We start from the raw sequence: 15168 nt of genomic DNA, 5'->3' as shown, positions 1-15168 counted from the left end.
GAGAACAAAGGCTTTATCACCAAAATCAGGTACTTTTAGTGCCTACAGATTCATATAGGCACCTGTATGTTGATCTTAGGCATCAAAGGGAAAGCCAAGAGCAAAAGCAAAGTGCTTTGCTCAACCTTAACAGGAGAGCCTTTTGCTGAATACTGGACTCTCTAGGTAGTCTCTAGGGAGCAACTAACATAGGCTCAGGAGGTAGGTCTTTCTGTCCAAGATCAAATCCTGATATCTGAGAAGTCCTGAGGATTCCCAAGTCTCTTACATGGACAAAAAAAAAATATAAATAAATTAAAAAAAATCAGCCCTAGCTTCTTCCCTGGCTACAGAGAGGGTTCAGCAGTGCTACTCAGCTCAGAGGGAAAGAAGGCAAAAATCAATCCATTAGACACTACCACCACCAAAAGTAAAGCAATACTGAGTGTTAAACCTGCTCAGATGCTCTTGTCCCTGCTCTCAAGTCAGCACACCAATGTTCCCTGCAGAGCAGCTCATCCCTGGCTCCTCATTATCCTGCAGTGGCAAGGCTATACCTATACCTATGCCTTTCCCAGTTAGAAGCAAGGGAAATGTGTTTCCATGGGACACTGCATAAGCTCTTCCAGGGACACAAGTGTACCAGGACCTCAGATTTAAAGCTCTTAAATGGTTCGTTGCTGATATTTCTCTGGACATCAAAAACCATCTCTGTTTTTTGAACTGGGGCAATTTACACCAGACACCAGCCAGAACATATAGTTTACTAGCTGCAATATAGTCTCCTTCCGCCTGGGGAAAGATGAGGAGAACAACACTGCTGTTGTATTATTTGAAGTGTCTCCTTTATATTTCCTGATTACACCAGCTGAGGCAGGACAATTGGTTTTGGAAGCTCTTATGGCCACACCTGAAACTAGATTAACGTGTCAAAATCCTCAGTACATAATAGCATTGCCATCTCCCCAGTTCTCTTTGCCTCGCTGTGAACTCTATTATGTCCACCAACTGTGGTGCCAGTCTCTTTCTTCTCTTTTTCTTTAGCTGCTGTCCTATGATGTGTTCCTGGGAACCCTTCCTCTTCCTTCTCATTTTTGCTGATTGGGTTTTTCTCGTTGCTCTTGCAGCTTGAGTCCTAGTTTCAGAGCTTCAGGCATCAGCTGCCAGCTCAAAAGGTGGTCACTGACCTCTCTGCGTGGCTGTTTCTGCCTTTTAAACCTTGCACACTTTCCAGTTACCTTTTGGCTGCTGCTCTGATTTCTTTGTCTTGTTTTGTCCTCGCTTTGCCCCTCAGCCTGATTATAGGTACCCACAGCTCTCCTCTCAGCTTCCCTTGCTCTCCCACACCCGCTAACCACTAGCTCTGCCAGCATCCACACTGCTCCATTTTATCCTTGCACAGGCTCTTGTGAATGTCTTTGGACCCTTGTGTTCACCCTCCGCATCTTTTCATTTAACCTTGGAAAAAAATAATTTTTTCTTCACGCGCTCCCTGCCAGTGTGCCTTCAGCCTCCTCCCATCCCTACTCATTCTTTGCTTCACACTTTTTTCCTCCAGACTCACCAGCACACTCTTTTTAGGGACCCCCTCTTCCTCTGTTTTCAAATAAGCCTCTGAAGTCCCTGCAAAAACAGCCCTCCCCTACATACCATTATGCCTTTCTCATCTCCTTTACCTCTTATCCTTTCAAATGACTAGTTTACTCCCATTCTCTTGAACTCACCTCTCTGACACTCAGCAGTCTGGTTTTCAGCCACTTCACGCTGCAGGAATTGCTCTCTCCAAAATCACTAATGATGTCCTTCTAGTCAATTCTAACCACCTCTTCTCCAGCCTCTTACCCTTTGATTTTTCCAACACCTTTGACATATCAGACCATTCCTTCCCTTGGATTTCTCCCCAGCTCAGCTGCTCTGCTGAAAATTGCCATCTTTAGTTTTAGGTTAGGTTGGTAGCTGACAGCCAGAACCGTAAGAATAGGGGCACAATGAAAAGGATAATTCTTTGTATTGTCTTCTGCACACTAATGAAGCTCCTCTTAGGAAGCCATGAAGATTTTAAGACAGAACCCAACAGTAAGGAAAATCCCAGCACAGGATCTCTCTGCTGCCTATAGTCATCAATGCCAGATGCTGCAAAATGTGAGATTTCACCTTTCATATCTTCAGAGTTTACTTGAGAAACACAGTTTCCTGTGAGGAGGAAAAAAGGAAGATAATGAAACCAGTAATTTGACCTTTCTACAGATCTGTTGATTTCATGGTTCTCCCTGTTTACTGATAAAATTAGAGATATATTAATTCTGAACTATATATACAGACAGAAAGAGAATCAGGCTGGGAAAATAGAGGATTTCCAGTGGTAAGTTAGAACATAGTGGAGAATAAAAGTAAATGCTGTGGCACGGTGAAGGTCACAGTCAAAGGTTCAAGATTTGTTTTCTGTTGTTGCTGTTTCTTTTTAGTTTTGTTTGTTTGCTTTTTTGTTTTAAATCCTATAGCTCAGCAATGAAGCCAGAGGCTCTTTTCACATTAGACTATACTTGCAGAGTTGCATGGATAACACGAGCAAATGTTCCTACTTTTTGGCTTTCAATGTACCCATTTCTATAAAGTTAGTTACACTTGGAAAGTGTGTGGAATAAAACCTACAATCAGTTTATATGGGCCTCAAAAAATCAGAGGTTCATGCTCATAGCACACGGAGACATAACACAGGAGAATTAGCATGAACTTCAAATCAAACCGGGAAATTAAAACTGCTGCACTCTGTGCCCTGCTACCCTAGTTTCATGCTCTGTTTGTCTACCATGCAGTCTGCAGCAAAGCTGTGGATGGTAAAACACACTGTGTTTCCTGCTAAAGTTAGAATAAGTTGCAAAAAAGTATTTTTAAATAAATAAGGGGAAATTAACTTTAACTCTTAGATGCACTACTCCTTCCGCAGTGTGTCAGAGCAATTAGTGAGCGTCAGATCAAAGGCTCCGCTCTGCAGACAAGGGAGAAATAGAACCCAGTGTAAGATGTCCCCTTGCAAGGACAAAATATATGCAAATAAATTGCAGGTAATTAGGAGATCTGATACTATACCACCGCCAGGAGGAGAGGGTCAGCAGTTACATCTGATAATAGCCTCTTTCTTGTATTTGGGGATCACTTCTTTCCAAAAGAAGAGCTAAATATTGATTAAGTGATATCGCAAATACCACAAGATTATCAAAGCAATTACAGGGATTAACTTCCTAAAATGTTCCAGCGCAACCTCAGCCGCAGAAACCGTGCCAACTTGGTAATGGCTATTAACATCTGCATGAACAAGAGTAATCCCCTGGGTTTGTTTTTGTTGTTTTTGTCTCTCTCAGTCTCTGATCGCTCGTATATATGCAGTAGTTTTTATGAGCACACGGGATGCAGCCCTGCGGAGCCACATTCTGCTTTCCCCAGAGGGACCTGCTTTGAGTCGGGGCAAGTCCAAGGCCAAGCAAGGCGGACACAAGGCATCTAGTTGTGTTGCCCACTTTCCCATGAGTACACCGTCATTGTTAGAACAGGGGAGGAGACCTTGCCATCACGATGCCCCGTATGGATACGTTGACTTCAATCACACCAGCGCGGTCTCGTTCCCCGATGGCACCGTCTACCTAGGGACTGAAAGTGCTGCAGCCACCTTTGACAACAACCTGGAGAAGTTTATCTCCACCAGAGAAGAGTTCAGGCATAGTCCAGGCTGCTGGGTAACTTCTGATCCCTGGAGCCCGTGCTCACATTCATGCTGACGGGGATGGCTCCCTTCTGCTTCAATTTTTCTCCCCTCACTCTTCTCGTAGGGGGAGAAGCAACTTTAAAGCATGGGAGAGACAGACAGAGAGAGCATGACGCCCTATAATCCAACAAGTCAACTTCCCGAGCTCAAACATGAACTGATTTTTTTTTTCTTCCCTCGCCTTATAAAAAAGAAATTGACTTTTGTTTGGAGTTTGTGAAAAGTGGGACTCGGGGCCCAGTCAATGGGGCTCCCCGCGGCGTGGGCTGAGTGGAGCCATCTCGAACCAGTCAGCCGCGGCACCAATTAATCCGCTCTTTGTCACAGCCCCGGCCTCAGCAGCAGCGGCAGCAGTAGCAGCAACACATTTGGCCATTGTTCAGACCTTCATGCAACGGGATTTACCCTTTCAAAGAGGCAGTTTTGTCCCAAAGAGTTCGAGCGGAAGTTTCTCACTGACAATTTGCCCCAAATAGATAGATTTGTCAGCAGCAACCTTTAAAAGCAAAAAGCCATGGAAGGAAAAGGGGAGAAAAAGAAGTGTGGGGGGAAGAGCAAGTGCATCCTTGTCCGTCTGTCCGTCTGTCTGGGGGTCTGTCCTGAGCAGGTGGGGCAGGCGCGGGGCCTGAGGTGCAGCAGGGTGAGGTGGCGCTGACGGAGGCTCTCGCTCATGGCAAGGCCGATGTAGCGAGGGAGCTAACAAGCTCCCAGGCTGCTGTATGGCTGCTCTGACTTCTGAAAGCCTTTCAGGGAGCTTCTTTTACATGGCTTTGTCATGCCTGCTACACAGCACCGTGCCGGGCTGCAAAGGGTTTCCCAGCCTCGGGCGCGCCACTGGCAGACCAGGCCGGGTTCCTCACCACCCTGCCACCAAAACCTACATTCACACCAACACAAGTGGCTTTTTGCAAGAAGTGCAGCGTTTCCCACATACAGGGCCTTGGGGCCCGTATCTCAGGCAGAAAAAGGTGAAACAAACCCTCGGGTGTTTCCTGCCACCACACAAGTGCTGCAGTGCTCCTTAAGGGCAGACCCCTCTGTGGGCTTCAGGGACTGCTTGCATGAACTGAGGGTCTAATGAGACCTCGCTGGGGGCACAGCAAGCTCTCTCCCCAGCCTAGGCTCCAGTAGACCCATACACAGCCTCTCCCAGCAGCAAGGAGACGGCCCTGCTCTCACACTGGGGGCAGCACCGGGGAAGGCCCCAGCTGACAGATTAGCACCTCTTTACAGCACAAATCTGGCGAAAGTGGAAAAATATGCCACGTCTCTGACTCCACCACCCATCCTGTTCATCCTCTGGGTTGACTAGAAGTTTTCTGTGAGCTCCATGGAGCTGAAAACTTGAGCTCTGCCCTAGGAAAGCCTGGAAGAGGTTATTTAGCTCGACACATATGTTGTCTTCTTTACACTAGAACTATCCCATCACTTAGTCCCCAAGCATAGCCTGCCCTGCCCCAGAGGCATCAAAGAAGACAAATTTTCAGGGAATGAATAGTTCTGCTGTGCCTATGGTGTTCATCTTCTGGTATTCAGGCAATCCTGGGTTCCCAAACACAGCTGAAGAAACCCGGTTCATTGAAGTAGGTCTGTTGTGGTTATCTGAGTAGAAGGAGTGGCATGAGAAATAGATGCAAGGCAGCTATACAGCCCTAAAACTTTGCAGTGAGCTCGGGAAACTCCATTGCTGGGTGACAGGCAGTCCAGCTCTTCTGTCAGACTACTTTGTCTCGCTGTATCTTAAATGGATTTGATCTACGTTACTCAAAGAACCTCATTGTGTGAGTACTGCCCTGCCCACTGGTGTTTATTTGATGGCTTTCCTGAGGCATTTCCTGAAAGATGCAAGGAAAATGAAGGCCAAGTTCAAACTGACATCTAAAATGTCATCAGCCTGCTTTATAACCACCCAGTTCCCCTAAGCCTGCCTACACCTGCTCTTTGAATGGGAAAAGGGTACAAGAGGCTGCAACCTAATTACGAACCAGCCAGAAGCAGGGGTTGTTTGCAGTTAGGTTGGGGCAGTTCCAAGCAGATTGGCTTACTGCGAAGCTAGAAGACACTGAGCTAAAAATGAAACGTTGTCACACATTCTAGGTGGCCTTCAGCACAGAAGACAAAGCTCAACAGGCGGCTGCAGATCAGCAGTGTCCTCAGCTGCAGCAGTAAGTTGCAAGACCTAGGACCTTCCGCATCTGCAGGGGAGGCTTAAGAGACTATAAGGCCAGGTAAGGACAGGCACACCTTGCAATGGCACAAGATACTGAGATGTGCTCAAAGCCAAGCTGCACAGTTGCAAATATGTTCAAAGACCGTTTTCTCCAGAAAAATCCAGGAGAGACAGAAGCCCATGTGACATCTCACCTTGCTCATATCCAGTTACTGGATATAGCTGAAAATGTTCTGAGCTACAGCGTGTTTACCAAGTACACAAGTAAACAGAAGAAAGAACCCAGGTCCTCTGTTTATCTGTCAGGTACTGATTCATTTCAGCCTCATGCCAGCAAAAGGACTAGGTGGACTTGAGCAGCATCAGCCAACACCGGCTGTAAGGACAATACATAGAAAATGTCAATAATTATCAAACAAATGCTCCTGACAACACAAAATTGGTTAATTAGCCATACACTGGATTTTAAAACAATTTATCAACCTAATTGCAGTACTTGGATCTCTCTCAGGGTTTCCTGAACGTCATGATCTAATATACAGTATAGTCTCTGCACTTGTAAATTGGAGTAAAAGCGCTGTTGAGAAATAATCTTAGCACTGGAATTCTGCTGCTTGTAACCAAGTCATCTGCCAGAGCTACACAGCTTTGCTTACCACTGTCAGCTTTACCACAGAGCAGGGTAACTACGAAAAGCAGTTGATGTGAATGCTACTAATTGTTATTACTCTGCAAGCACTGGTCCATGCTGAATTGCCACCCTTGCCCATCATCTGAATTTTAGATGCTCCAATACTTTGTGCTCTGCACTGTAGCACAAAGAGTTAAGCCACAAGAAAAAGCTTTGTCCTGTAATTCCCACCACCCATTCCCCTGATGTATATTTCTTTATAAGAGCCATTCCTCATGAAAAAGAGGGGCATGCAGTTATTGGATCACATCTCACTGAAGAGACACCTTCTTTCACATCCAGCCACCTGGAATCCCCTGATGCTTCTGGTGACACAATGTTCTTGTGACAATTGCAGCAAAATCACATCTGGCAGAATCACATGGGGATGTGAGTGAAAATATTTGAAGTTTTTTTAAAGCACTTCGAGCTTGGGATCCCTGTGTCAGTAGTATGCGATTACCCCACACTGCAGAAAGCAGTGTGAACCACCAAAATACACTGCAGGTTGAAGTGCATTTTATTTTAGCTGGTGACTGACAGGAGTCTCCAGTTCAGATGGGCTGCCTGCAGCTCCCATTGTTCATGCCAGGTTTTGCAGATCATCTGCACACCAGCAATCCTGCTGAAGCCTATTGAAATACTATGTGTTTCATACAGAGGATGGAAGACTGCAGAATCTGTCTCTCAGTTATGTATTTTCATTTGACTGCATTTTCTGTTCAGGTAGAACAAGTGGAAATAGCTGCAGGAGTTAAATCATTTTGCAGGGGATCATGGCAGAGCTCTGCTTTCTTCTTTTCTAAGAGCTTAGAGTGCTAGATTTTGTTACACAGACTTAAATCCCTTGTTTATCAAGTTTGCCATCCTGTCCTCAACAATTTCTGATATTTCAAGTGGCAGAAACCCCCAGCTAACCTCATAATGCATCTAGTTAGCTGCAGAGTGACACATACCGTGTTCTTCTCTGGTTGGACTCGCAAGTAATTGCTCTACCTGCAAAGACATTCTGCGACCTATATTTTATGAAGCAAAAGATAGAGTAAGAATGTCTATAAATGTCAACGATAGTCATAAAACTAGTCATCTCTTCTTAAAATCTATCTGCACCAACTGACTCAATACATTCAAGCAGCACTGAACGCTATGCGCTGACTCAATGCTGCATCTGGAAATACTTATTTTTGTTGGTTCTAAAATTGTTTCCCTAAATAGATGCCACGGATCTGGTCTCCAGCCAATATCAAGAGACATAGCTAAATTGAAGTCAATGGAGCCGAGCCATTATATTGCCAGGTAGAAATATGTCCCTTCTGAAGAACGTTCTTTGCTGCCATTACACAGTATATTGTGTGATTGCCTCAAAGGTCAGCTTGTTAATAGGCTTCTACAGCAAAATTTGGGAAGCCAATCTACCATAAAAATGATTACACTCAAAGCGCTATCAATCAGGGTCATAGCTGAGGCAACCCTTTCCTACACATGCACACACAAGTATTTAGGACTTAACCAGAGATATTCATTTAAAAGATTGGTAAAATGATTTTTAAATGTCACAGCATAGCTCCAAGATGTATTTATTCCTTGTAGTCAGCGTTCTTTCATTGACAATTTGCAACTATTAAAGTATAGACCTGATCTTATTTCAAGTTTTCTTTCATTGAGATAATATTTTTGCCCTCATATTCCGACCCTTAACTAGTTTTTTACTGCTGTGTCTCTACTGCCTTCAGTATTGATATTTTCTTTTGTGTTCTTGTCAGTAAAACTAAAATGAGGCTGTTTCTCTCTAAATTAGATTGCAGCTGCTGCTACATCATTGGCTTATTACGACACTTTGATTTATATCTAACTAGCAAACTAACAAATAAGTCAAGTTACTAACTAGAGCTGCTTTGTTAAGCACTTGTCTCACATTGTCTAGATGGGATCAGGTACCAATGTAGGCGTATAAGCCAAGCCTGACATATCCCTTTCAAAGGCATATGTGATTAATGGGGCATTTCATTGCTGCAAGTGAACTCAGGCTTGTTCCACCCCTGAATAAAAGTACTGAGAAAAAGTGCAATGACTTACACACATTCTCTTTTCCAACTGTCTTTCCAAGGTGCAATTTTTCCTGCTGTTCTGTGCAAGGCAGCTTTGCAAATACATGCCCATCAGTTGCACACATGGAAATATATATACAAGGTCATTGATTAACACAGTCATTGGCTTCTTTAACCAAGCATGCACACACAAGGGAGAAACTCACCCCAGTTTTGCCAGCAACTGCAAGGAATGCAGGTCTTCTTTAACTTTCTGCAGGATTGGTAAATCCAGGTCAAGGATGGGCTGAGAGCAACTCAGGTGAAAAATCTACCAGAGGTAGCTGTGGTGAATTCATCAGGACTCCTCAGTGAGCGGCGGCTGAGCGCAGGGTGCCGCTGGCTCGGGGCAAGTCACTCCCGGCTGCAGCAGGAACACGTTTGCACTTTCCACAGCATATATAAACAAGAGGAAAGCCCTCTCGCACCAGGAGGGAGAGAGCGTTTATGGGATGGTCTGTTCATTGGATCATCTTTCTGCTTCTCAGATTTTCACTTCATCCTGGAGCACTTTAGGTCAGCCATCCCATGGAGATTCATTTGCTGAGGGTGAGTTTATTTTAGTGAGATCCAAAAGCCTTTCGGATAGGACAAAATAATCATCCTGAAATGCCGTTTCCACCAACGGCATGGTAAGGACAGCTCCAGAAGCACTGCAGCTACCTCTGCAAGGGAGGGAGCTGCACCCTGGATCTCCCTTAAGGATGGCAATGGGAGCCTCATGCGACAGCTTCTTGGGCACTTACAGGTGTCCTTCGGGTAGGATAAACCCCACCCCAGCTGCATAAAGCCACCTCAGTCAGTACCAGGCCACCATGCAGATAAGGTTTTGCAGCCAAGGGCTCACAGCCAAAGACCTGCCCTCAGCAGGTGAGGAAATGGACAAACACACGCTGGCTGGATGCATCTCAGGTAGCGAAACGCGCGGCAGCACATCCAAACGCCCCGAGCGGCCTCTGCTGTAGCAGCCTTTGCGGTGCTGCTGCCTGGCCATCTGCCTGTTCGCGGGTATGGAAATGGGTTTGTGGTGGTGCCACAGAAATAGGGGCTGACCTAAAAAGAAGGGAGGGAGCCCCGGGCTTCAGAGCAGACTCACAAATCCAGAAGAATGGAATTGAATGGCTATTTGCCATGAGCGTGCTGTTGCAATCGCTGCGGTGCCCAGGTTGGGCTAGAACACCCTGGGGCTTCCTGGTCTTCCTGACATTTATAGCAGGGGAGGGGATTGGGGGCAGTTCCTCATGCACCCCAAAGGAAAAATGGTTCCTCCTCCCAGAGAAAATAGTTCTCTTTCCTGCCTCAACACCCTTTGAAGAAAAAAAGGTATGTCGGGTTTGCCTGAACTTACCCAACTGTTTCCCATGGAGAGAAACACATGAAAACAACGTATCTGTGTACTCTTCTGCTACATTAATACACCTATGGCAGCTTAAGCTTTTCCCTTCTTCTCTTCTTTCTCTTCTCTTCTCTTCTCTTCTCTTCTCTTCTCTTCTCTTCTCTTTCTCTCTCTTCTCTTCTCTTCTCTTCTCTTCTCTTCTCTTCTCTTCTCTTCTCTTCTCTTCTCTTCTCTTCTCTTCTCTTCTCTTCTCTTCTCTTCTCTTCTCTTCTCTTCTCTTTCTCTTCTCTTCTCTTCTCTTCTCTTCTCTTCTCTTCTCTTCTCTTCTCTTCTCTTCTCTTCTCTTCTCTTCTTTCTCCTTCTCTTCTCTTTCTCTTCTCTTTCTCTTCTCTTCTTTTTCCCCTCTCCTTTCCCCTTGCCCTTGCCCTCTCCCTTCCCCTTCCCCTTTTCCTTTCCCCTTCCCTTTCCCTTTCTTTTGCCCTCTCCCTTTCCCTCTCCCTTTTCCTCTCCCTTTCCCTTCCCATTCCTTTGTTCACTGAAGACTTTTTTGGTGCCACATCTGAAGAACAGAGAACACAAGCAAGGAAAGACAGAAGCAGTGCACTTAAGGATGGGTTGCGCATCAAGATCTCCTTTCTGCTAAGACGCCGACAGAAGGAATGTCAGTGGCACAGCAGTGAGCAGTGAGAAGTGTCACCACCACATACAGGTAGCCACAGCCCAGCACCCTAAAGGAAGTTTAGTGGAAAGGGAGCGCTGCCACCTCTGCAGAGGGCTGATAACCATTTGTACTTCCGAGGCATTATGAGGAGGCAGTAACTTCCATTACTGTATTAGCATCCTCTGTTTATGTGGGGCTGCCTAATAAACAAAAAGCTAAATACGACGGTAAATGCTAAGTGGTAATAATGGCAAAAATGGTAATTACTGAATGCTAAATATAATTCCCTGCCTCGCTGCAGTTGCGCTACATCTCCAACGAATGCCCATGGAAACAGCTTTGACCGTGAAGAGCTGGGGCTGGGAGAGCTCTTCTCTGGGCATGTTAGAGGAGCTCCTGGCCGAGAGGCAGATAGTTTGACCTCTTCTTTTTCACCTTTGGAGCAGCTCGTGCAGGGGGTGCCCAGGGCCGGGTTTGGGCCCTGCTGCCAATTAACCCGGCTTTGGCCTCCGGGCCCTGCTAATGTGGCCCCGTCCTCTCCTCCCCTGGTGCTTTGGCCGTCGCCCAAGAAGGTGACCCTTTCCCTGCCTCCTGGAGGAGTGAAAATCCGCCTGCATCTCCCTTTCCTCCCGTTTCTTTGCTTTCTGGGGCCTCCTGGAGCAACTCCCCGGGGACGCTGGAACAGTGCTCCCTAGGACGACTCCTGGCCTCCTTCCCTTGGGCACGCTGCAGCCGCGGGAGGGATGCAGCAGGGAGGAAGGTGAGGGCGAAAAATTAAAGCAAAAGGCCGGGCACGGCTCGGGGGAGGAAGGCTCGGGCACCCCAGCGCTGCGGGGCCAGGCCCTCCTCTTCCTCCTGCCCAGCTCCGCAAAGGCAGACGCCGCGACTTCGGCTCCGGGCACTTCGGGACGTGCAGGGATTTCCCAAGCTGGGGCAGGGCAAAGCTGTCCCCTGGGGGGGCGGAAAAAAAAGCCCTCCCGCCTTGCTCCCCGCCGCAACGAGCGGGGCGCAGCCTGCGGGATGCTCCCGCGGAGCCCCGCGGCGAGGACAAGGGCGAACCGCAGGCACCTCGCCGCGGGGAAACGTAGAAGAAACGGGATCTTTATCCCTCCTTGCTCTTTTTCTTTTGTCTCATTTTTTTTTTTCCTTTCCCTTCGTTTATGTTTTTTCTTTTTTCTTTTTTTTTTTTTTTAGGGGAGGGTCGCATTTTCTGGCAGTGGGGGCCCAGGGGAGAGCGAGGAGGCTGAATGGCCTCGGCAGCCGCCGGGTGGTTTCATTTATTTATTTTTTTTATTTTTATTTTTTTTTTTATTTTTTGGAGGGGGGAGCCGCTCGGAGGTTCATTAACATCATTAGCATTTAACCCCCTCCCTGCCCCCCTCCCCGCGCCGCCGCTCGGTGACGTCAGGCGCCGCCAGGATTTTGGGGGGAAAGCGAGAGGGAAGCTCGGTGGGCGAGGGGCGTCCCCTGCCCTCCCCTGCCGTCCCCTCCCCGCCGCCTGTCACAGCCCCTCCGCCGCTATTAGAGGGGCCGAAGCCCGGAGCTCCGAAAGCTCAAAGTCAGCCGGGGCGCGATGAACTTCTGGAAACCTTTTCCCTTTGCAGACCGCTCACTTTCGGGGAGGCAGAGACAGCCTCCTCTGACGCCTTTTCCCCCCTCGCCTTATTTCGCCCGGCTCTGATCTCCCCGGCTCGCTGCTCCGAGGCGCTCGGCGGCTCCCCGCTCCCCGTCCTACCTTCTCCTCCTCCTCCTCATTGTTGTCCTCGCTGCTCTGCCTCCCAGGAGCGCGGTGGAGAGCCCACTCGCACCCCCCGCACCCTGCCGGGGTCCCGCGAGCATCTGTCGGCGGGGGGGGGGGCTCCAACTTTGGGTCAATTTCGTTTCTTTTCCTTTTTTTTTTTTTTTTTAAAAAAAAAAAAAAATTCCCCCCCTTCTTTTTCGCTCTTCGGGAGGAGGACATCGCCGGGCGGGCGGCGGCGAGGATGTGCCGGCCCCCGCAGCAGTGAGAAGCCCGAGGGGAGGCACCTGCCCGCCCGAGGGGGGGCCCCGACACTTCGCCCCGACTTCGCGGCTCCCGGGGGGCTTCGAGCATGAGCAAGCCGGCGGGATCAACAAGTGGGTAATAACGCGCCCGGGGCTCCGAGCAGCATCCCCGGGCACGGCTTTGCAGCCTGGCCCGGGGAGGGGGGGGGGGGGGAAGGGGAGGCGGAGGGGAGGGATTTTGGGGGGGGGGCAGGCTGTGCTTTGGATCCGCACCCCCCGAAATAGGGGAAAAAAAAAAAAAAGAAAAAAAAAATCTTGTATTTCCCTCCGGAGCGGCAACGAATATATAGGATCCCGGCTCTCCCGAAGGAGCCTGGGCCGGGGGCTGTCCCCCCAAGCCCCCCCCCAAGGCTCCCCGAGCCCCCCCCGAAGCGGGGTGCGGAGCCGACCCCCGGCAGCGGCGGCCCCCGGGGGCTGGAGGGGGCTGCGGCGGCGGGGCGCGGGCTGCTCGCTCTCGGGGCTCGGGGGGAAATTCGGGGTTTGGGGGGCACCACGGAGCTGACCCGAGCCGGCGGATTTTTTGGGGGGCTCCTTTGGGGGGGGGGGTGACCGTTTCTTTGGAGAGTTGCGAACTCCGCTCGCTCCGCGCCGCCGGGGGAGGATTTCGCCGCAGTGCTTTTCGCACGCCGTTTCCAGCGGCACCAAACAACCCTGCGACGGGGAAAGCAGCAAAGAACTTAAAAGTCACATTTCCCTTAATCCTAAATCCGTGCGCCTCATAACTGGGGAATTTAAAGCATGAGCAGCCGGCCTCGCAGCGCGGCTCGATGGCGGTAATCCCGACGGGACTTTCGGAGTGGGCGATATGGATGGAGTCAGTGACAAAGGGGGGGGGAAATACCCAATCCGATTTAATGTCTGACAAGTGATGGACCGGACGTTTATTTCCTCTCGGGCAGGCTCCCGGTGTTGCAGAGAGGAGGAAAAAAATAAATAATAATAATAATAAATAATAATTGAGGCCGAGCCGGGAGGGGACCGGCGGAGGTACCTGCCCCCGCCGCCCCAAGGCCTCCTTCTTGTCCCTCCATCAGGCTGACCCGCCTCGGCCTTCGCCTCCTCTGCCTCCCCCTGGGCCAAGGGGAGGGTCTTGGGGGGGTCCTGGGGGGCTCCCCGCAGGCTGCAGAGGCCGCTGGGGGGGTGGGGGGGGGGGGGATCGGGCCCGGCGAGTCCTCGGGTGGGCGCTGGGGAAGGGGCAGGGGGAGGCCGGGGGCCCGTGCCCCGAAGGAGGGCGCAGCCTCCGCCGCGGACATTTTGCGAAGGGAGCCCCAGAGGCCGCGGGGCTGCGCCTCCGACCTCCTGCCACCGCCCTCCCGCCGCTGAATCCGGCCCCAAACCCCTCCTGTGTCACCCCCTGTCCCCCAGCCCTCCAGGCCTCGGGGGGGACGGCGACACGACAGGCGCTGTCCCGGGCTCTGGGGGGGGCCCGGCCCGGCCTCTCCGCCCGTGTCTGCCTGGGTGGGCAGCGAGACCCCGTCCCGCCGCCCCCCGAGCCCAGCCTAACTTCTTTCAACAGCCTCTGATGGTAATTACAGTAATCGGGGCTGCCATATATCCTTTAAGCAATTATGACACACACACACACACACACACACACACACAAAAAAGAGCCCCGGGGACCCCCCGTCGGGGGGGATGTTCAAAACGCTTTCCCAGCCGAGCAGAAATCCCATTTCCTTAGCGCTGGGCTTCTGGGGACGGAGCCGTACCTGGGGGAGCGGGGCGCTTTTAGACTCACCTCATCACCCCGTGGCAAGTTAAGATTCTCTTCCCACCCCCCGGCTCTTTTAATTCATATTTTGCTCTGCCCGAAAGTTTTCTCCTAAAAGCCTCGGCGCTGCGGGACGGGACGTGGGGGACGGGACGGGTGGGATGGGGTGGGATGGGATGGGGTGGGATGGGAGGGATGGGGTGGGGTGGGATGGGATGGGATGGGATGGGATGGGTGGGGTGGGATGGGATGGGATGGGATGGGGATGGGATGGGATGGGGTGGGGTGAGGTGGGGTGGGGTGGGATGGGATGGGATGGGGGTGGGATGGGGTGGGATGGGGTGGGATGGGGTGGGATGGGGTGGGATGGGATGGGGTGAGGGTGGGATGGGAGGGATGGGATGGGATGGGATGGGATGGCATGGCATGGCATGGCATGGCATGGGATGGGATGGGATGGGATCGGGCGGCTCCCTCTGCCGTGTCCCCCCGCCTGCCCCTTCCTCCCGGCGCTCCGACGGCCGCAGCCAGCTGGGGTTGTTGCTCCGGCTGCTCGGTTTTACGGATGTGGCTGCGTAAATCTACACGGAGCATCTATGGTACCTATAGCCGCGTATATACGTGCGTGTATAACGCAAGCGATTTTTTTTTTAATTTTTTAATTTTTTAATTTTAAGGGGTTCCCAGGCTTAAAACCCTCGCGGGGAAGGGCTGCCAAACCCAGCCGCCTTCGGGGTTCCCACGGCGG

This window comes from Anser brachyrhynchus (assembly GCF_964034855.1).
Source record: "Anser brachyrhynchus genome assembly, contig: SCAFFOLD_415, whole genome shotgun sequence".
Lineage (NCBI taxonomy): Eukaryota > Metazoa > Chordata > Aves > Anseriformes > Anatidae > Anser > Anser brachyrhynchus.
Note: the sequence above shows the minus strand (reverse complement) of the source record.